This window comes from Monodelphis domestica, chromosome 7 (assembly GCF_027887165.1).
Source record: "Monodelphis domestica isolate mMonDom1 chromosome 7, mMonDom1.pri, whole genome shotgun sequence".
Classification (NCBI taxonomy): Eukaryota; Metazoa; Chordata; class Mammalia; order Didelphimorphia; family Didelphidae; genus Monodelphis; species Monodelphis domestica.
Genome location: NC_077233.1, coordinates 147,057,802 through 147,076,852, shown reverse-complemented (window position 1 = coordinate 147,076,852; position 19,051 = coordinate 147,057,802).

Sequence of the window (19,051 nt, the reverse complement as noted above, 5' to 3'; positions counted from 1 at the left end):
TTAAAAAAAGACTTTTAAGAGTTTTCTTATTTTATCATTAGGATAATTCAGTGAGGGAAATAATGCAAATATCACTTCCATTCTATGGTTGAGGAATCTGATGATTAATGATTGGATATTCCTTTTTAGAAATAGCAATGAAATGGAAAGGTTCAAGGAGACATTTGTTTAATTTAGGCCCAGGAGGCAGCTTCTAAGTATCCCTCCCCTAAAAAACAAAACAAAACAGAAACAAAAAACTATGTGTATTGGTGCTCTGGGAGAGATATGGATCCTGAGGCCGTCACAAAATATTCAGCCGCCAGGTGGCACTGATGTGACTGACCCTTATTCCAGACATGATAAACTGAAGGAAGGATCACGGGTTCTGGGGATTTAGAACTTGGAGAAACCTTCGGGGTCCTCTCTTGCTATCTCTTCATTTTTCAGATGAGGAAGGATTAGCTGCAGAGGGCCTGATATGGAAACGATGCTTAAGAAATGCTTGTCGATGTACTGAAAATAGCAGAACTACAGATGAGCCCTTGTTCCAAATCCAAGGTTGTTTTCAAGTCAGGTGCCCTGGGAAGTGAATAGAATCCTGAGGGATTCCAGATCAGAGAGGAAACCTCCAAGGACCTAAACCTCCGTGGGGCTTGGGACGGTCACCGACCACGAGGACTCCATGACAAATGGAGCATCGTTCTCCAAAGTGGGATGTCGGCAGGAGCCCAAGAGGAGTATGATTAGTCATCCAGAGAGTAGGGAGATGAGTCACATCCTACCCTTCAGAAGATACACAGTCATGGGGCTTTTATCCAACACACCCATACCTACCCATTACAGTCCAATCCCACCCTCCTCCATCTTCTCCTCCAGATCTTCATGTTCTCAATAATCTCTCCCCAAGCTGAGCATCAACCACCCAGAGCAATTAAAATCTAATGGCTTCCATGGCCACTGCATGGGTACTGTTTGGAAAATCAATCTCCCCTCACCCCAGCATAACCACCACCAAGTTTTGGGGTTTTTTATTGATAGGGATGTGTGATCAAAAAAGTTGGGAGACAATTGATATAGGGGATTCTCCAATTTTCAAATGGCCTTTCCAGCATCTCTATACCCCAGAACACCCCAACCTTATTTTCCCATATATATATAAAGAGAGGGGAGAAAGAGAGAGGGGGAGAGAGAGAAATAGAGACAGAGAGAGAGAGAGAGAGAGAGAGAGACAGAGAGAGAGACAGAGACAGAGAGAGAGAGAGAGAGAGAGAGACAGAGAGACAGAGAGAGAGAGAGAGAGACAGAGAGAGAGAGAGTGTGAATTTTAAAAGTCTCCATCTTGGTCTAGCACCCAAAAATTGTGCACACCCACCTACACGGGCATGCGCTAGTCAATGACAAATCAGAAATAATTAACTGCCCACCTGGGCTGTCCTAAGCCAAGCTAGAGCCAACCATTGGATTTGTGAGACACAGGAAGTGAGGTAGGGAACAGCCTCTGGGATTCGCGGAACTTCCTGTGGAGAGAGCTAGGGGGAGGTTGGTGTTAGGAGCTTGGAGAGAGAGGACGCCCGCAGACAGCTTTCCTTCAGATCGGTCACGTGAGTTAAGGACTGATTCTTTCCACCTGGGCCTTTAGGCCTAAACTCCCTCTGCCTTGGTCAGAGGTTGAGCAGCCCCTTTCCCTTTTCTCTTCTCTCCTTCTCTCCCTCTCTTTCCCTACTCCCGTTGTGATTAAACCTCCATAAACTCCATTCTGACTTGAGTGTTCATTTTAGGAATTTCATAAGTAAATTCCTTGGCGGCCATTGTTCAATATTACATAAATCCTGTAGCCATATTTTAGCCATTACAATATTATAACCCTCTCCCAGAGGCCTAAATTTCCCCATTACAAGAGACAGAGAGAGAGAGAGAGAGAGAGAGAGGAAGTATCTTATATAGTGAAAAGATGCCTTAGGAGACAAAGGACTGTGGGTCCTAGTCTTTCCTTTGTTATTTATTAGTTATGTGATTTGGGATAAATTACTTTCCCTCTCCAGTTCTATTTCTCTATTGATAAAATAAAAGGATTGGATTAGATCTGTGGTTCTTAATTTGTGTGTGTGTGTGTGTGTGTGCCATGGACTCTTAGTCTGGTGAAGCTCTTCTCAAAAAAAAGTTTTTATTTTATTTTTAATTTTTTAAATATTTATTTATTTTTTATTATCTTCCCATGATTCATGTTCTCCCCCAACCCCTCTTCCCTCCCACCTCCTAGAATTGCAAGCACTTCCACTGGGTAATACATGTAAAAATAATATTTTAAATGCATAAAATACACAGGTTTACAAAGGAAATAAATTATATTGAAATACATTTCTCAAAATATATAGTCTTTTAAATCAAGCTCCTGGCTAAGAATCCCTAGACTATAGTCTTTCTAATTCTAATAATTCCATGAATTATCATCAGATATATCCCCTTTTTACCTATTCTTTACAACTTCCTAGCAGTGCTCTGGCCTATATTTTCTACTAATCTCCACCCCAAACACGTATGAGCACATACGCGCGCGCGCACACACACACACACACACACAGATATACACAGACATACATTTGTACCCCCAACACTCACATATACTCATACACTTAAATTAATATCTATACAGTCATATATATATATGTGTGTGTGTATACATACAAACCTACATACCCACAAATTCACACATATACACATACATGCACACAAAGAGATATACTCAGGAAACTAGGAATCTCCAGAAGTTTCCAGGCAAACCAGTGTCTCCTCTCTGTCTCAGGCAGCCAGGCAGGAGGGGACCTTGGAATGGGTGAGGGGAGTAGAGTGTACAGAGGTCAGAGTGGGCCTCTCCTCAGGGCTTTGCACTGGGTGCTGCCAGAGCAAGGAGTGGTCCAGATTGGCCAAAGAAGGAGGGAAATGCCAGTATCCTTGTCAGCCTTCCCAGGACTGAGCAGATAGAGCTAGGACAGATTGATGGAAAATTCCAGTGAGTTGGCTGACCATGGGGCCTTCTCTCTTTCCCCTAGGCTAGGCCAACCATCCTGATCCGATGTCAGGACTGAATGGCGTCACTTTCCAAGGTGGGGGGTTTTGAGGGATTCAGTTGAGGTTCAGACCTTCCAGCTGTGCTGTGCCAGCCTAACTTCAAGGGAGTTTGGTGCCAGGCCTATAATTGTTCTCCTCTGGTCTAGAGCTCCCATTCAGCCTGTCTTTCTCTATGCAACAAACTCAAGAAATGAGAATAGTATTCTACACTTGCTGAAAGGTAGGTTCACCAAGCACCCCAGAAATGATGGATTGGAGTGAAGGGAGATGGATGTGATGAAGCTACCATAGCCCAATAAACTCCATTCTAAAAAATTTCCAATCAAAAAACCCCCAGGACACTTCATTTTAAATATTGGCATAATTTGTCTAGGATGGAAGGGAGATATTCCCAAAGTCTGCTTTCCTAGTTGTTCTTTATTCCAGATTCTCAACAAGCCTCCTGATTTCTCCCATGAGATTCATCTCAAAGGGTTAATATCTGAAGGTAGCTTCTTCCTCTACTTCAATTTCATAAAATTACCTATCTCTGGATCTCCCTGGAGGTCTCTTGAATTTTGTACGTTGCCTATCCTTATGCCTATGTTAGATTGTTTTCTCTGATAGTATTTTAAGCAAGTCCCTTAGCCTCCTTGGCTGCAGTTTTCTCATTTGTAAAATTAAAGAATTGGAGTAGATGGACTCTGAGGATCCTACTAATCTCTGATTCTATGCCTAGATTTGGGGCAATATGCTTTTTTAGTAAAGCTTCATAGTGCCAAGGCAGAATCAAGTGGGAGTCAGGAGATCTGGATTTAAGTTCTTATCATTTATTGGTCCTAAGACTGCTACAAGGCAATAGCTTCTCTAAACTTCAGTTTTCTCATCTGTAAAATGGATTTTCTTTGGCTTCAAGTATTGTCATGATGCAACATTGAGTCTGCTAATGAAGCTTCCTCGAACCTGCGAGAAGCCTCAAGATAGGAAGATAGAGGAAGGATAGAAGTTCTATATGCCTTGAGGGGGATGACGGAGCCTAGTTAGAGATATGAGGTGGCAGGAATGAGTCAGAAATCCAGGCCTTTAGCTGTGTGACCCTGGGCAAGTCACTTGACCCCCATTGCCTAGCCCTTACCACTCTTCTGCCTTGGAGCCAATACACAGTATTGACTCCAAGACGGAAGGTAAGGGTTTAAAAAAAAAAAAGAAATCCAGGCCTTATTAATTATCAAGGAGCCACAGCAAAAACTCTGATCAATGGACTACTCAGAAGGCTTGTACCTGTCCATTGATCCAAATTTAATACCACACAGGTCGGAGACATGATAGAGAAAAGAGAGTGCCTGGCCAAAGGCCAGGTCCCAGGTGGGAGAGGTAGATCAGGAAAGGAATTAAAGAAGGACAGGCATCAGTGAGAGCTGAGATCCAAGTGAGGAAGAGAGAGAAGAGAGGGCGGAGCCTGCTGTGGCTGGTATTTAATCTCTTTGATGTGACACAATACACAGGGATGATTATCATTGGTTAATGACAAGATATAGGTGTGGTTTCTCTTAGCCAGGTGAGCACAAAGAAACCTGTTTTCCTGCCTAACCTGGTGGAAGCTGGGGTCAAGGGTCAGAGGCTTTCCTAGCCATGCACAAGACTGAGCATGCTCAAGACTGAGCATGCTCTCTTCTAAGCCACTCTGTACGCACTGTTTCCCTTGCCCATAGCTATGGGTGGACTGCTACAGCTAAGAACCACTCTAGTTTAAAACAGAGAGAATTATTAATCATCAGTTAGCCACAAAGGTATGAATCCTTTGACCATGGCAGCCCCTAGAACAAAGAAAACTTTTAAAATAGTCATCAAGTCTATGTGGCCCCCTTTTGCTCTCCCAGTAACAGTGGTAGAAGGGTAGAAAAGGGGGATACAGAAGGAAAAGGGGAAGTGAGGAGACTGGACAAGAAAATGGGATTGGGAGTATGGACTTCCTTGGGCAATGCTACAGGGAAGGAGTGAGAAAGCAAGAAGGTCTATGGATCTGGGGCATCACAAGGTCTTATGTTCTAGCCTTTTCTACTTTCTCTTTCTCTGGCCAGTCCCAGGCCCTCTGCACCTCTTTTATGCCTAGTCAACATCTTCCTTCTGGTCCCACTCTTTTGTCCCCTACCTCGATGTCTGTGGCTGTCAGACAAGGGATGACCACTGGCCATTACTCTGCTCCCTTCTCTATTGGCCAATATTAAATCTCAGAACAATGCTCCAATTGACTTCTTCTCCTATATCTCTGTCAAGGCCAGTGCTATGTAAATCTCAAAATTTCTCAGACTTATGAATGTTAGGGGTTTCCCCCATTGGGGAATCTTCTACTTAAAAAAATTCCCTAGCAGATGGTGAGAACTCTACTTGAGTGTGGGGGCTCCTTGCCTTGGGAATATCTCTACTCCACCCTACTTAGGACTGCTTTAGGACAGAGAGCTCCTTGAGAACAATGAAAAGTGCTTTGATCCATGCTTATGGAAGGGACAGGAAGTTCTTTGAGTCATGACTATTTTAGAATTGATACAATGGGATACTAAGTACCTATAAAGGTGGGGCAACTTGTAAACTACTTAAACCTAAAAGGGTGATAACTTATTCAGAGGTTTTTTCTTAATGAAATTTGTCACCACAGCAGCATTTTTTTCTGACTTACTAAAGAGATTAAAACTACTCAGCTGTGAATTCAAAATGGGTGGTCCTTTAGAAACATCTACAGTGATTGGTAGATGTAAGGACTTAGGGGAGATGACATAGAAGATTTTGCCCTTAAAAATAAGAGCTCAGAGAAGAGCTGGATCTGATTCTGAGGGAGCTCATTTTGAGAAGACTCATTCTGAGGATCACAATTTCTGACTCATTCTGAAGGAGAGCTCCTTGAGGAGCTCCTCTGAGGGGCTCTGTCCCTCTGGGGTAGGAGCTCTGGAGGCTCTTGAGAGAGGCCCTTTGAAACAATCTCTGGCTGGAAGACTCTTTGAGGAAGGATGCTGGCCTGGTGTTACTAGAATCCTTGTTTAGTCAGACCTTGTGGTGAGTGTTAAAAAACTGATTCTTTTCTTACTCTCTCTCTCCTTCTTTGATTACTCATTGTATTGTTAATTAAAAATCTCTATAAAACCCAATTGACTTGGGTATTTGAATAATTGGGAATATTTCCTTGGCGACCACCCTATATTTGATTTAAAAACCCAAGACACTGTAGTGAAACATATTTCTGCCATCAAATTTGCTCACCCTCTCTTATATCTATCACAATTTATATCTTCCACTATTTTAATCACTACAGTTTAAGACCTCAACCATTTTAAATCTCACAGCTAACCAGAAGGATCTATAGTTTTTCTGGTGTAACCTAAGGACCTCTAGCCTCTGGTCCTTCTAACTCTTATTAATGTTTCTGAAAGAGGGATACAGTGGTGTACTGGAGTGACATTTGAGAGCTGATTATTAAATTTTCAGTATGAGCATTTATACCTCAGAAATTGGCACAGGCTACAAGTCAGAGTCTGATTTATGATTTTGTTAAATATCTAGAGTTAAGAAAGTGAGGGAGAAGATGTTTCTAATTTAGATAAGCTTAAATCTATGTCTTCTATACTATTTTTTTTCCAGAGAACTAGTTGTTAAAACATTTACCAGCACTCTTGGTAAAATGATTATTATGTTCAAAATGTGGTTGAGAGGGGGAAAAAAGAGATTATCCTTCTACCTGAGAGGGAAAGGGAAGAGATTAGGAGTAGCCCAAGAAAGCAGGGGCATAACAACTGGGTCCTCTCTTGGGGGCTTTGGAGAATGGATTTCTATTTGAGTGGAAGCATTAGTCAGGGTTAAGAAGCCCACTGTTCTTCACTTGGTGAAAGAGGGTTATCAGGAATAAGCAGCTGAGACCCCAAAGAGAGAAATCAAATGAGGCTTAAATAGAGAGACTCAAGCCCAGAGATGGGCTCAGAGCTTGGTCTATTTCTAGAGAATATATATATGGAGTAGGAGGTGGGTGTGGGGTTAATCAGGGAATGAATAGCAGTTAAGAAAATGTTATTAAATTATTTAATTTTTTTGGCCTTGAGTTGTGGATTAATCAATGTATGGGAATTTCCCTGTGAGAAAATTCACTCTCCCAATGCAGGTCTGCAACTGTTCTTTCTGCAATTTGAAACGTAGACAATCTGCCAGGGGCATTGAGAAGTTATTAATAATAATATTTGGGTTTTTTTACATGTAAATAAACTTGTTTTTAGCATTCATTAAATTTTTTTTTGTTTGAAATTCTTTTCTCCTTCCAATCCTCACTCCACCCATTGAGAGGGCAAGCAATATGATACTCATTAGACATGTTATATCATGTAAAATATATTTCCACATTAGCCATGTAGAAAAGATAAGAAAGAAGGAAAAAAAATATGCTTCAGTCTACACTCAGAGTTCATCAGTTCTCTCTGGAGATAGATAGCATTTTTCAATATAAGTCTTTTGGAATTGTCTGGGATCATCCTATTGATCAGAGTAACTGTTTTTCACAATTGCTCATCCTTATAATATTACTGTTACAGTGTATAATATTCTCCTGGTTCTACTTACTTCACTTCACATCAGTTCATACAAGTCTTCTTAGGTTTTTCTGAAACCATTTCCCCTTGTCATTTCTTAAAGCACAATCGATCGTATTCTCTCACCAACATATACCACAACTTGTTCAGTCATTCCCAAATTGATGGGCACCTCTTGAATTTCCAATTCTTTACCATTAACCATAATAATATTTGAAAAGAATTTTACAAATATTTCATTTTACAACAATCTTGGAAGGAAGGTATTATTATCATTTCCATTTTTTTTTCAGATGAGGAAACTAAGGTCCAAGAGAGGTTAAGCGCTTTATCCATTTATACACTGGGGTCTTCCTGACTTGCTCTATTCATTCAGCTGCCCAGTTTAAATGACTTGCCAGACCCACCCAGCTTCAGAGGAGATATTTGAAACCAGATTGTCTCTAAGGCCTATCTCTCCTCCAAGTTGACTCACCAGAAATAGACTCACTGAATTGAGGGTGGGGATGGAATTATTTCTGTTATTTCCTGATAGTCAGACACCAGCCTTATTAGGTTCCTGTGAGAACAGGAGAGAAATATGAGGTCCAGGGATGGGGTAAGAGCTGGTGCTCAGCCTAGACTATGACGCAAGCGAAATAGAGCAGGGGCATTATATGACTTCACTCTTTCTTCCATCAACACATTCAAAGACTTGACACCCTCTCCTAGGTGTCTTATTCCCACTCTCTCCCCTTCCTAAAACTGGTTGCCACCATCTAGCTTTGATTGTAGGAGACGCAGAGGCCTGTTACTTCTCTCTCTTTCCTAGTGATCCTGCCTCGAGATATTTGAGATATTTTTAAGTGCTTTGTGACCAGGCACTTCAGATGGTGTAAGGTTATTTTTAATTTAATTTAATTATTTTAATAATGAATTTACACGTAAGTTTTCCAAAGTTATATGACTCATATTGTCTCCCTCCCTTTTTCCTTCCCCCCCCCTCCCTGAGTTGACAAGTCATTCAATCTGGGTTATCCATGTATTAACACTCAAAATCCATTTCCATATTATTCATTTTTCTAAGTGAATCATTTTAAACCAAAACCCCAAATCATATACCCAAATAAACAAGTGATAAATCCTATTTTTTCTTCTGCATTTCTACTCCCACAGCTCTTTCTCTAGATGTGGATAGCATTCTTTCTCATAAGTCCTCAGAATTGTTCTGGATCACTTTATTGCTGTTAGTAGCAGAGTCTATCACATTTGAGCATCCCACAGTATTTCTGCTTGTTTCATTCTACACCAGTTCATGTAGGTCTTTCCACCTCTTTCTGAAATTATCCTGATCATCATTCCTGATAGCACAATAGTATTCCATCACTCAGATGGTGTAAGGTTTGAGGAAGATCAAGCTTCCCTATAGAGAAACGGAGGTTGCTAGAACCAGGCAGTTAAAATGAAATAAGACCAAATTCCAAACCCTTACTGGAGCTTAGAGTTCCTTCAATTTAGTTGTACATTCATTATTGCTGACTCTCCAGCTCACCAGTTATCTCCCTGCTTCTGCCACCAGATCTCAACTTTTGTGCAAATGTGACAGAGCTGACTCTGTGGGAGACGGAGACGGTGGACAAGCAGAGCAAAGGTAGTTTTGTCAGAGTAGAAAGAGAATTGGATTTGGAGAGAGAACTGCTGCATTGAAATCTGGACTCTGCCATTTATTCGCTGGGTGATTTTGAGCAAGTTGTTTCCCTTCTCTCATCCTTGGTTTCCTTGTCTGTAAAATGGGTCCAAAAATATCTGTGTTGTCATAGGTATGCACAAAATATTTCTTTAGGATGTAGTCCCAAGGATTTTTATTTACTAATTAAAAAAAAAAACACAACAAAACCCTTACCTTCCATCTTAGAATCAAGACTGTGCTTTGGTTCCATTTCAAGGTGGAGAGGCATAGGCGATGGGAGTTAAGTAACTCGCTTTAGAGTCACACCACTAAGAAGTGTCTGAAGACAAATTTGAACTTGGGACCTCTCATCTCTAGGCCTGACTTTCAATCCACTAAGCTACCCAGCACCCCTGCATTTATTGGCTATTAAAATGAGTATCAGTTATAAAGTATTTTTATGCAAATAAACTAAAACTAAAACTTTTTTAAAAGCCTATGGCCAATGCCCATCAATTGGGGAATGGCTGAACAAACTGTGGTATATGTTGGTGATGGAGTACTATTGTGCTAAAAGGAATAATAAAGTGGAGAAGTTCCATGGAGACTGGAACAACCTCCAGGAAGTGATGCAGAGCGAGAGGAGCAGAACCAGGAGAACATTGTACACAGAGACTAATACACTGTGGTATAATCGAATGTAATGGACTTCTCCATTGGTGGTGGTGTAATGTCCCTGAACAACTTGCAGGGACCCAGGAGAAAAAAACACCATTCATAAGCAAAGGATAAACTATGGGAGTGGAAACACCGAGAAAAAGCAACTGCCTGAATACAGAGGTTGAGGGGACATGACAGAGGATAGACTCTAAATGAACACTCTAATGCAAATACTATCAACAAAGCAATGGGTTCAAATCAAGAAAACATCTAATGCCCAGTGGACTTACGCGTCGGCTATGGGGGGTGGCGGGGGGAGGAAAAGAAAATGATCTATGTCTTTAACGAATAATTCTTGGAAATGATCAAATAAAATATATTTAAAAAAATAATAATAAAAAAAAAGCCTATGGCCAAAACAAATACCAAAGAAAATGAGCAAAGCAGAATTAAAAAAGATGGCATGTGAGATCATGAATCACCTCGTCTCTCCTTCCAAGCACATCTGATATAAAGTAAACTAAAACATAACTAAGCTTAACTTTAAAAAAATTAACAATTAAACTTTAAATTAAAAAATGAGAAAAAATACAAAATTCTCTGTAAGGCATTAGGGTATGCATGGGTGCACCTAATACACCTATGTACACATTTATGTTTGTTAGGAAAGTATTCTGCAACTCATTAAATATGGTAAATTTTTGAATTATTATGACCAAATTGATGTCCATGGTTGCTTGACAAGAGACTGTCCAGTCATTGTCTGACTCTGATCTCATTCCTTTCTTTCTTTCTGTAGCCTGTTTAGGAGGCCTGAACCAGCCTTATCCTTAACAGTCACTGAGTTCACTCCTCATTATGCTCTGTGACTGGCTTGCAGAATATCTATCTATCTATCTATCTATCTATCTATCTATCTATCTATCCTTCTCTCCATCTGTCTGTCTGTCCATCTAACTGTCCATCCATTCATCCATCCATCCATCCATCCATCCATCCATCCATCCATCCATCTAGCTATCCATCTATCCATCCATCTCTCTCTCTCTCTCTCTCTCTCTCTCTCTCTCTCTCTCTCTCTCTCTCTCTGTGTCTGTCTGTCTGTCCATCTAACTGTCCATCCATTCATCCATCCATCCATCCATCCATCCATCCATCCATCCATCCAGCTATCCATCCATCCATCCATCCAGCTATCCATCTATCCATCTATCTATCTATCTATCTATCTATCTATCTATCTATCTATCTCTCTCTCTCTCTCTCTGTCTATCTGTCTGTCTATCTATCTATCTATCTCTGTGTCTGTCTGTCTGTCTATCTATCTATCTATCTCTTCTTCTATCTGTCTATCCATCTATCTCTAGCTCAGTGTTCCTGGAGAAGTTTCTAGTTATTGGATTGGTTTAGATCACATAAACCACACTTTTCTCCTAACTCTGACTCATATAGGTGAGGCAGGATTAATTAGAGGAGTTCACTAATGTTTGCTACATGCTACTCCCCTCAACATTTTGACCTATTGGATGTTCTTCACACTTAATAGCTACTACTAGCTGTCCTCCGTGTCTATAATGGTTTTTTTCTTCACATTTGCCTCTTAGAATTTCTTCTAGACAGCTCACAAGCAGGAGGCTTTATCTGATCATCCCTCCACTCCACCTCAACCCAGTTGCTAGTGCCTTTCTCTATAAGGTTTCTTCCATTTATTCTGTTTTTATTTTGTTCAGTTGTATCTGACTCTTCATGATCCCATTGAGATTTTCTTGGCAAAACTACTGGAGTGGTTTGCCATTTCCTTCTCCAGCTCATTTTACAGATGAGGAAACTGAGGCAAGCAGGATTAAGTGATTTGTCCAGAGTTGCATAGTTAGTGTCTGAGGCCTGATTTGCACTCAGGAAGATGAGCTTTCCTGACTCCAGGCCCAGCACTCTATCCACTGTGCCACCTAGCTGCCCCTTGTATCTGGTACCTATTTATTTACCTGCCATCTAGCCCAGTAACATGTAAGATCCTTAAAGGGATGGACTGTTTCTGTTTTTCTTTGTATCACCAGTGTTTAACATAGTGCCTGACACATAATAAACATTCAATAAATATTTATTGATTAATAATTAATTTCAAGGACTTACTAAGATTTGAGTCTTAAAACTTATTTCTCCCAATAGGTATAGACATGTTGATTGACTCCTAACAAAGGACAAAAGACACCTCTAGACTCAGCTTCAGTCCCTGGGGCTACCCTGAGATGAATTGATTGGTGTGGAACTGCTTATTGGTTCCTCTCAGGGGTCTGTTCCAGCAATTTTGGGGTTGCCCCCAAGGGGACTTGGTTAGTTAGGACTCTTGAGGGCATGGACTCTCACACTTTTATCCATGCTCTCAGTGTTGGCCTAGAAAAGATTTCTAGGCTTCCATTTTTAGGATTTGCTTTCTACTCTTCTAGAAATTTAAGGTAGTTCTGATATAGGAACTAACTAATCAACATCACTGTATTTTTTTATTATTTTATTATTTATTTTTATCTTTAAAGTTTTGTTGATCGCTTTTAAAATTATATCACATTCATTTCTGAATATATCTCCACTTCCCCTTATCTCACCTCTTCAGTAAGCTTTTTCTATTGGTATTAGAATGGGAGCTCCTTGGGCATAGGGAGCTGATGTTTTAGTTTTTCCTTTTTGTCCTCAGCACTTAGCATGGGTGCATAATAAACACCAGAAATGTATGTTGATTTCTCCCTCAAACATAAAATTGGCACAGTTGACAGAAAAATAAATGACAAATGTTGGACTGGCTGGAGAAAAACAGGTAACAGTAATATGCTGCTGATGGAGCTGTGAATTGATCCAGCCATTCTGGACAGCAATTTAAAATTATGTCCAAAAGTTACTAAACTGGGCATATCCATTGCCCCCAAACATATGCAGCTGTTTTTGTGGTGGCAAAGAGCTGGCAACTAAGAGAGTGTCCTCCTATTGGGGGATAGCTAAAGCAATTATAGTATATAAGTACAATGGAATACTCTTTTTAAAAAATTTTGTATTTAATTAATTTAGAATATTTTCCCATGGTTACAAGATTCATGTTCTTTCCCTCCCCCCACCCCATAGCTGACACACAATACCACTGGGTTTTACATGTGCCATTGATCAAGACCTATTTCCATATTATTGATATTTACATTAGGGTGATCATTTAGAGTCTACATCCCCAATCACATCCCCATCCACCCATGTGATCAAGTGGTTGTTTTTCTTCAGTTTCTATTCCTATAGTTATTTCTCTGGATATTAATAGTGTTCTTTCTAATAAGTTCCTCAGAATTGTCCTGGATCATTGTATTGCTGCTAGTAGAGAAGTCCATTACATTTGTTTGTGCCACAGTGTATCTATCAGTTTCTGTGTATAAGATTCTCCTGGTTCTGCTCCTTTCACTCTGCATCAATTCCTGGAGGTCATTTCAGTTTGCATGCAATTCCTCCAGTTCATTATGGAATACCATTTTTAAAAAAAATTATTTGTTTAATTAATTAATTTAGAATATTTTTCCATGATTACAAGATTCATGTTCTTTCCTACCCTTCCTTGCTCCCCTCTCCCATAGCCAATGAGCATTCCACTGGGTTTTATATGTATCATTGATCAAGACCTATTTCCATATTATTAATATTGGCAATAGAGTGATCATTTAGAGTCTACATCCAATGGAATGCTCTTATTCCAGAAATGATAGGGATGGTTTCAGAGAGAAATGGAAAGACCTTTATGAATGGATATAGAGTGAAACAAGAATAATCTATAAAATACCAACATTGTAAGGACAGTAAACTTTTTAAAACCCAAATTCCATCTATATTTTTTTTAGAATTTATGTATATATATTTTTTCCTTTCAAAGAGATCTCTTTAAGGTGGGTGATCTATAGTTGGACCAATGTTATTTCTAGAACTACTGAATTTTCTGAACCTCCATCCTTGCAAATCTTTCTTTTTTTTTTTAAATTTTATAGTATTTTATTTGATCATTTCCATGCATTTTTCATTAAAGACAAAGATCATTTTCTTTTCCTCCCTCCCACCCCCCGTGGCCGACACGTGATTCCACTGGTATCATATGTGTTCTTGACTTGAACCCATTGCCATGTTGTTAGTATTTGCATCAGAGTGTTCGCTCCGAGTCTTTCCTCTGTCATGTCCCCTCAGCCATTGTAGTCAGGCAGTTGCTTTTCCTCGGTGTTTCTATTCCCTCAGTTTGTCCTCTGCTTTTGGATAGTGTTTTTTTCTCCTTGATCCCTGCAGATTGTGCAGGGACATTACACCACCACTAATGGAGTAGTCCATTATATTCGATTATACCACAGTGTGTTTGTCTCTGTGTACAATGTTCTCCTGGTTCTGCTCCTCTCGCTCTGCATCACTTCCTGGAGGTTGTTCCAGTTCACATGGAAATCCTCCACTTTATTATTCCTTTGAGCACAATAGTATTCCATCACCAACATATACCACAATTTGTTCAGCCATTCCCCAATTGATGGGCATCCCCTCATTTTCCAATTTTTGGCCACCACAAAGAGGGCAGCTATGAATATTTTTGTACAAGTCTTTTTGTCCATTATCTCTTTGGGGTACCAACCCAGCAGTGCTATGGCTGGATCAAAGGGTAGACATTCTTTTATCGCCCTTTGCCTTGCAAATCTTTCACACCTGACTTATTTCGCAAATACTTTCTAATGCTTGGGTGAAGAATTGCTTTTTCTCCCCTTCTTAATTTATTTTCTATAGACCTTCAAATCAAATACCTGTTGCCTTCAATTGATGATAATAGTGATAATTAATTTTGGTTTTGTGTACATGTGGAACAAAGATATCTCTCAGTGCAATTATTATTTTGTATTTGTATTGTGGTTCATAAGTTTCCAAAATACATCTAGTTTGCAATATGTTTTTACATACATAAGTCCTTGTGACACATAGGAAAGGTAATGTCGTTAGTATGATTTGAAGCAGTGGTTTTATTCAAACTGCATTATTTCCTTTGGGCTAGACCCAATGACTGTATTTTACAAAATTATAACTCTAAATACTGAGAATTCAGACACATGCAACCTCATCAAGGGATTTATTATTCATTCTTGCTGACAAGGATCTGGCAATGCTATTTTCCCTCTTTGACAGAGAAGGAAAGTAAGGTCTAAAGTTGTAAAAAAAAAGTTTAACCCTTACTTTCTTTCTGCCTTCTAAGGCAGAAGAGAGGTAAGGGCTGGGCACTTTGGGGTAAGTGACTTACCCAGGGTCACACAGCTAGGAAGTCTTTGTAGCCGAATTTGAACCCAGGGTATCCTATCTCCAGGTCTGGTCTCTATTTATTGTGGTAGCAGGCTAGTTGCCTCTGAAGATGTGAAATTTAAATTAGTTCATACATCTTGGAGCTAGGACTTCAGAGGTCATCTAGTTCAACCTGTTCTTTTTACAGATAAAGAGATGAGACCAAAAGAGAATAAATGACTTATTCAAGGTTACACAGCTGATAAGAGGAAAAGCCAAGACTTAAAACTTGTCCTTGAAGCCACATCACTGCTATGTCCATTATAAATAAAGCTGCATTTTTTTTATTTTATAAAGATATTGTATTTTTTTGTCAATTACATGTAATAACAAATTTCCACATAAGTTTTCCAAAGTGATATGATCCAAATTGTCTCCCTTCCTCCCTTTGCTACCCTCTCCTGGAGCTGCAAACAATTTTATCTGGGTTATACATCTATTATCATTTTTTTAAAAGCTTTGTTTTTTAAAAAACAAATTAATAAAAAATATCAGAATTAGTTGAATTTTTTAAAAGAGAGGAAACTGAAGGTACAAAAAATTAGAATGGATAAAGAGATGAGAAGGATTAAAAACAATGTACCATTTGGGTAATACATTTATACTCTTGTTTCTCTTTCCCCTTTTTCCTTTCCCTATCTCCACCCATATAAACAAAGCCCTGGGAAGACATTTCCAAAAACTCCTTGATTTGGAAGAACCCTCACAGATAACTAGACTGATTATCACCTAAAACATTATAATTTTATACCCTTTCACAACATATCCAACAAATAATCATTTAGCCTTTCGTCAATGTCCTCTAGTGATGAACTGATTATCTTACCAATCCATAACTGGACATTGTTTTCCCTCATAGCAGAGCCAAAATCTGCCTCTCTATAGCTTCCCCCTACTGGGCCTAGTTCTGCTTGCATGGGATTTTTTTTCCAAAAAAAACACAAATAATCTCTATGTTACACAAATTGTTTCTAAACATAGGAAAAGATGGAGTACTGCCTGACTTTTTTTAAGAGGAAAATGTGGTCTTGATTCCAAAACCTGACAAAGACACTACTGAAAAAGAAAATTAGAGGGCAGTCTTTCTTTATGAATATAGATGCAAAAATGGTAAATAAAATTAGAGCAAATAAAGTACAAGGATGCCTCAAAAGACTTATTCATCACGATCAAGTAAAGTTTTGTCTCAGGGACACAAGAAAAGTTCTTGAGAAGAAAAATGTAACATTTTAAAATATTAACAAAAATAAGAATTATAGCATGTTCAATGAAAATTATATATATACATATATATTAGAAACCCTTACCTTCCATCTTAGAAACAATACTATATATTGGTTCTAAGGCAAAAGAGTGGCAAGGGTTAGGCAATGGAGGTTGTGATTTGCCCAAGGTCAACCAGAAATGTCTGAGGCCAAATTTGAACCCAGGACCTCCTTTCTCCACTTAACCACCTAGCTTCCCCCCCATACACATATTTTTAAAATGCATGATTCTATGAATCATAAAATTAAGACTTTCAGAGTTGGAAGGACCTCAGGTTCCAACCCCCTACCTGAATAGCACTTCCCTCTATAACATCAGAGATGAGTGGTCATCCAAAGTCTGGTTGAAGACCACTAATAACAGGATTACTGGTACCACTTTTGGACTGCTGTCATTGTTAAAATTTTCCAAATACTGAACACAACTCCGACTCTTCTGTTCATTGTCCCTAACCCTCATCTCTGGAGTGAATTATATCAATATCAGTAGGTAATTGGGTTAACCCTAACCCTCTCTGAGGTACAGGTTGAGAGATGTCTTTGCCAGTCTACCCTGTTCTTTTGCAAGGTCAGTTCAGGAATCATGATCCATTAGAGATCAAATTAAGTACGCCATTGTTCCTGGATGGTGTGTGTTTGTCAGTTCTAAGGATGGCCATACCCAGCTTCCCCAAACTTTCTAGGCCAGTATATACCTCCCTAGCCACCCCTGCCTTAGGTGGGTCAGTCTTACCATTAAAATTTAAACTCTTTCAAAGTGCTATTTCCTTTGCTTTTGTATTTGTATCCTCTGCCTTCCCACAATGCAAGATTAATGAATGCTTTTTCATTCATTTGTTGATGGATGGACATTGATTGATTCATTCATTCATTCGTTTATGTCCTTGATCCCTTCCTATTTTCCAAAGTGTTAGAAATGCCATCAATTGTAATTAATCTTTTTTTAAAATGTATTTAATTTAGAATATTTTTCCATGTTTACAAGATTCATGTTCTTTCCCTCCCCTCCTCCCACCTCTCTCCCATAGCCAATGAGCAGTTCCATTGGGTTTTACATGTGTCAAGACCTATTTCCATATTATTGACATTTGCACTAGGGTGATTGTTTAGAGTCTACATCACCAATCATATCCACATTGAACCATGTAATCAAGTAATTATCTTTTAAAATAAGAATTATTTTGTTTTTATATATTTCTTAGTATAACTCTATCCCTTTTACCATTCAGGAACTGAACCCTCCCTTGAAACAAAGAAAAGAATTAAATGAAAACAGATTGTGACTTTGTCTAAATAACATATGCAACATTCTGTTACTTTTGTACTTTGTGTCTGTGGGGAAGAGATCTGTATGCTTCATTATCTGCTCCATGGGACTGATTGGCTATTACATTTGCTCAGAATTTAGCTTCATTTTAGTGTTTTTTTTCATTTAATGTGTTGTGTGTGTATAGATATATCTATTTTTCTTTTGGTTTCTTCTCTTTGTTTCAGTTCATTTAAATAATCCCATGTTTCTCTGAAATATTTGTTGTTTCTTACTAATAATTACATTGGAAAACATTCAAGTATTACTATCTGCAGGCTACATGTTGCCATAACTAGAAAATCCAAGGACTTGATTCAACAGAAATATTCATTAATCACATTCCTACATATATGGATACACCACCCTGCTTCATTGATTGGTTCCTGCGAAGCAGGCTATTAAGCAAAACAATATGTTACCAGGAAATGGAGTTCAAGGGACTTTCCTTGATCAGTTTGAGCTGCTGAGTTTATAAGGCAACAGATCTTTGTTTGGAACTTTGGAAGTCACTTCTTTTGGGGCTTTATGGAGACGATTTATGAGAGTTGAAAACTTGTGTTTGTCTCAGTGACTGCGTTTGCCTCCAATCTGAATTGATTAGAGGACAGAACCTTTCTGGAGAATGGATCTCTTTATCACAGCCTGTGAAAGGAAGCTGACACTCATTTGGGCCTTTTTCCTTCCAAAGCAACAGGGTGGGGTGGGGGTGGGATGTGTGTGTGTGTGGAGGGTGTTTGTATGTGGGCATGCTTGCACACACTTGAAAAGAAGGTTAGTTCCACAGATATAATGTTTATGAGATTTAGTAAAGCATATTGGAAAGGAAACTGGACAGATTTGAAATAAGCAAGATTGTATTCAAATCCCAGTTATGTGACTCAGAGCATGTGATTTAACCTTTCCTCCATCTATAAAATGGGGATAATGATATGTATGCAATGTGAGATGTTATTATTTATATGTGATATCTGTGTCAGCAACCCTACCAAAAATATACAGTGGCAATACCCAGTCTTCCTTGGAATGGATGGACAAAGGATCTTGAGTAACAATTCTCAAAAGAAGAAACATCTAAAAAATATTTATCTGGAGTGTAAGTAAAGAATTGCTAATATATTAGTGATATATTATAGTGACTGGATAGAGATTAGAGGTCCTTTGTTTAAATCAGCCTCAGATACCTCCTTGCTGTGTGTGTGGCATCCCAGGTATATTCTAATCTTGAAAGAATTATTGATGTATT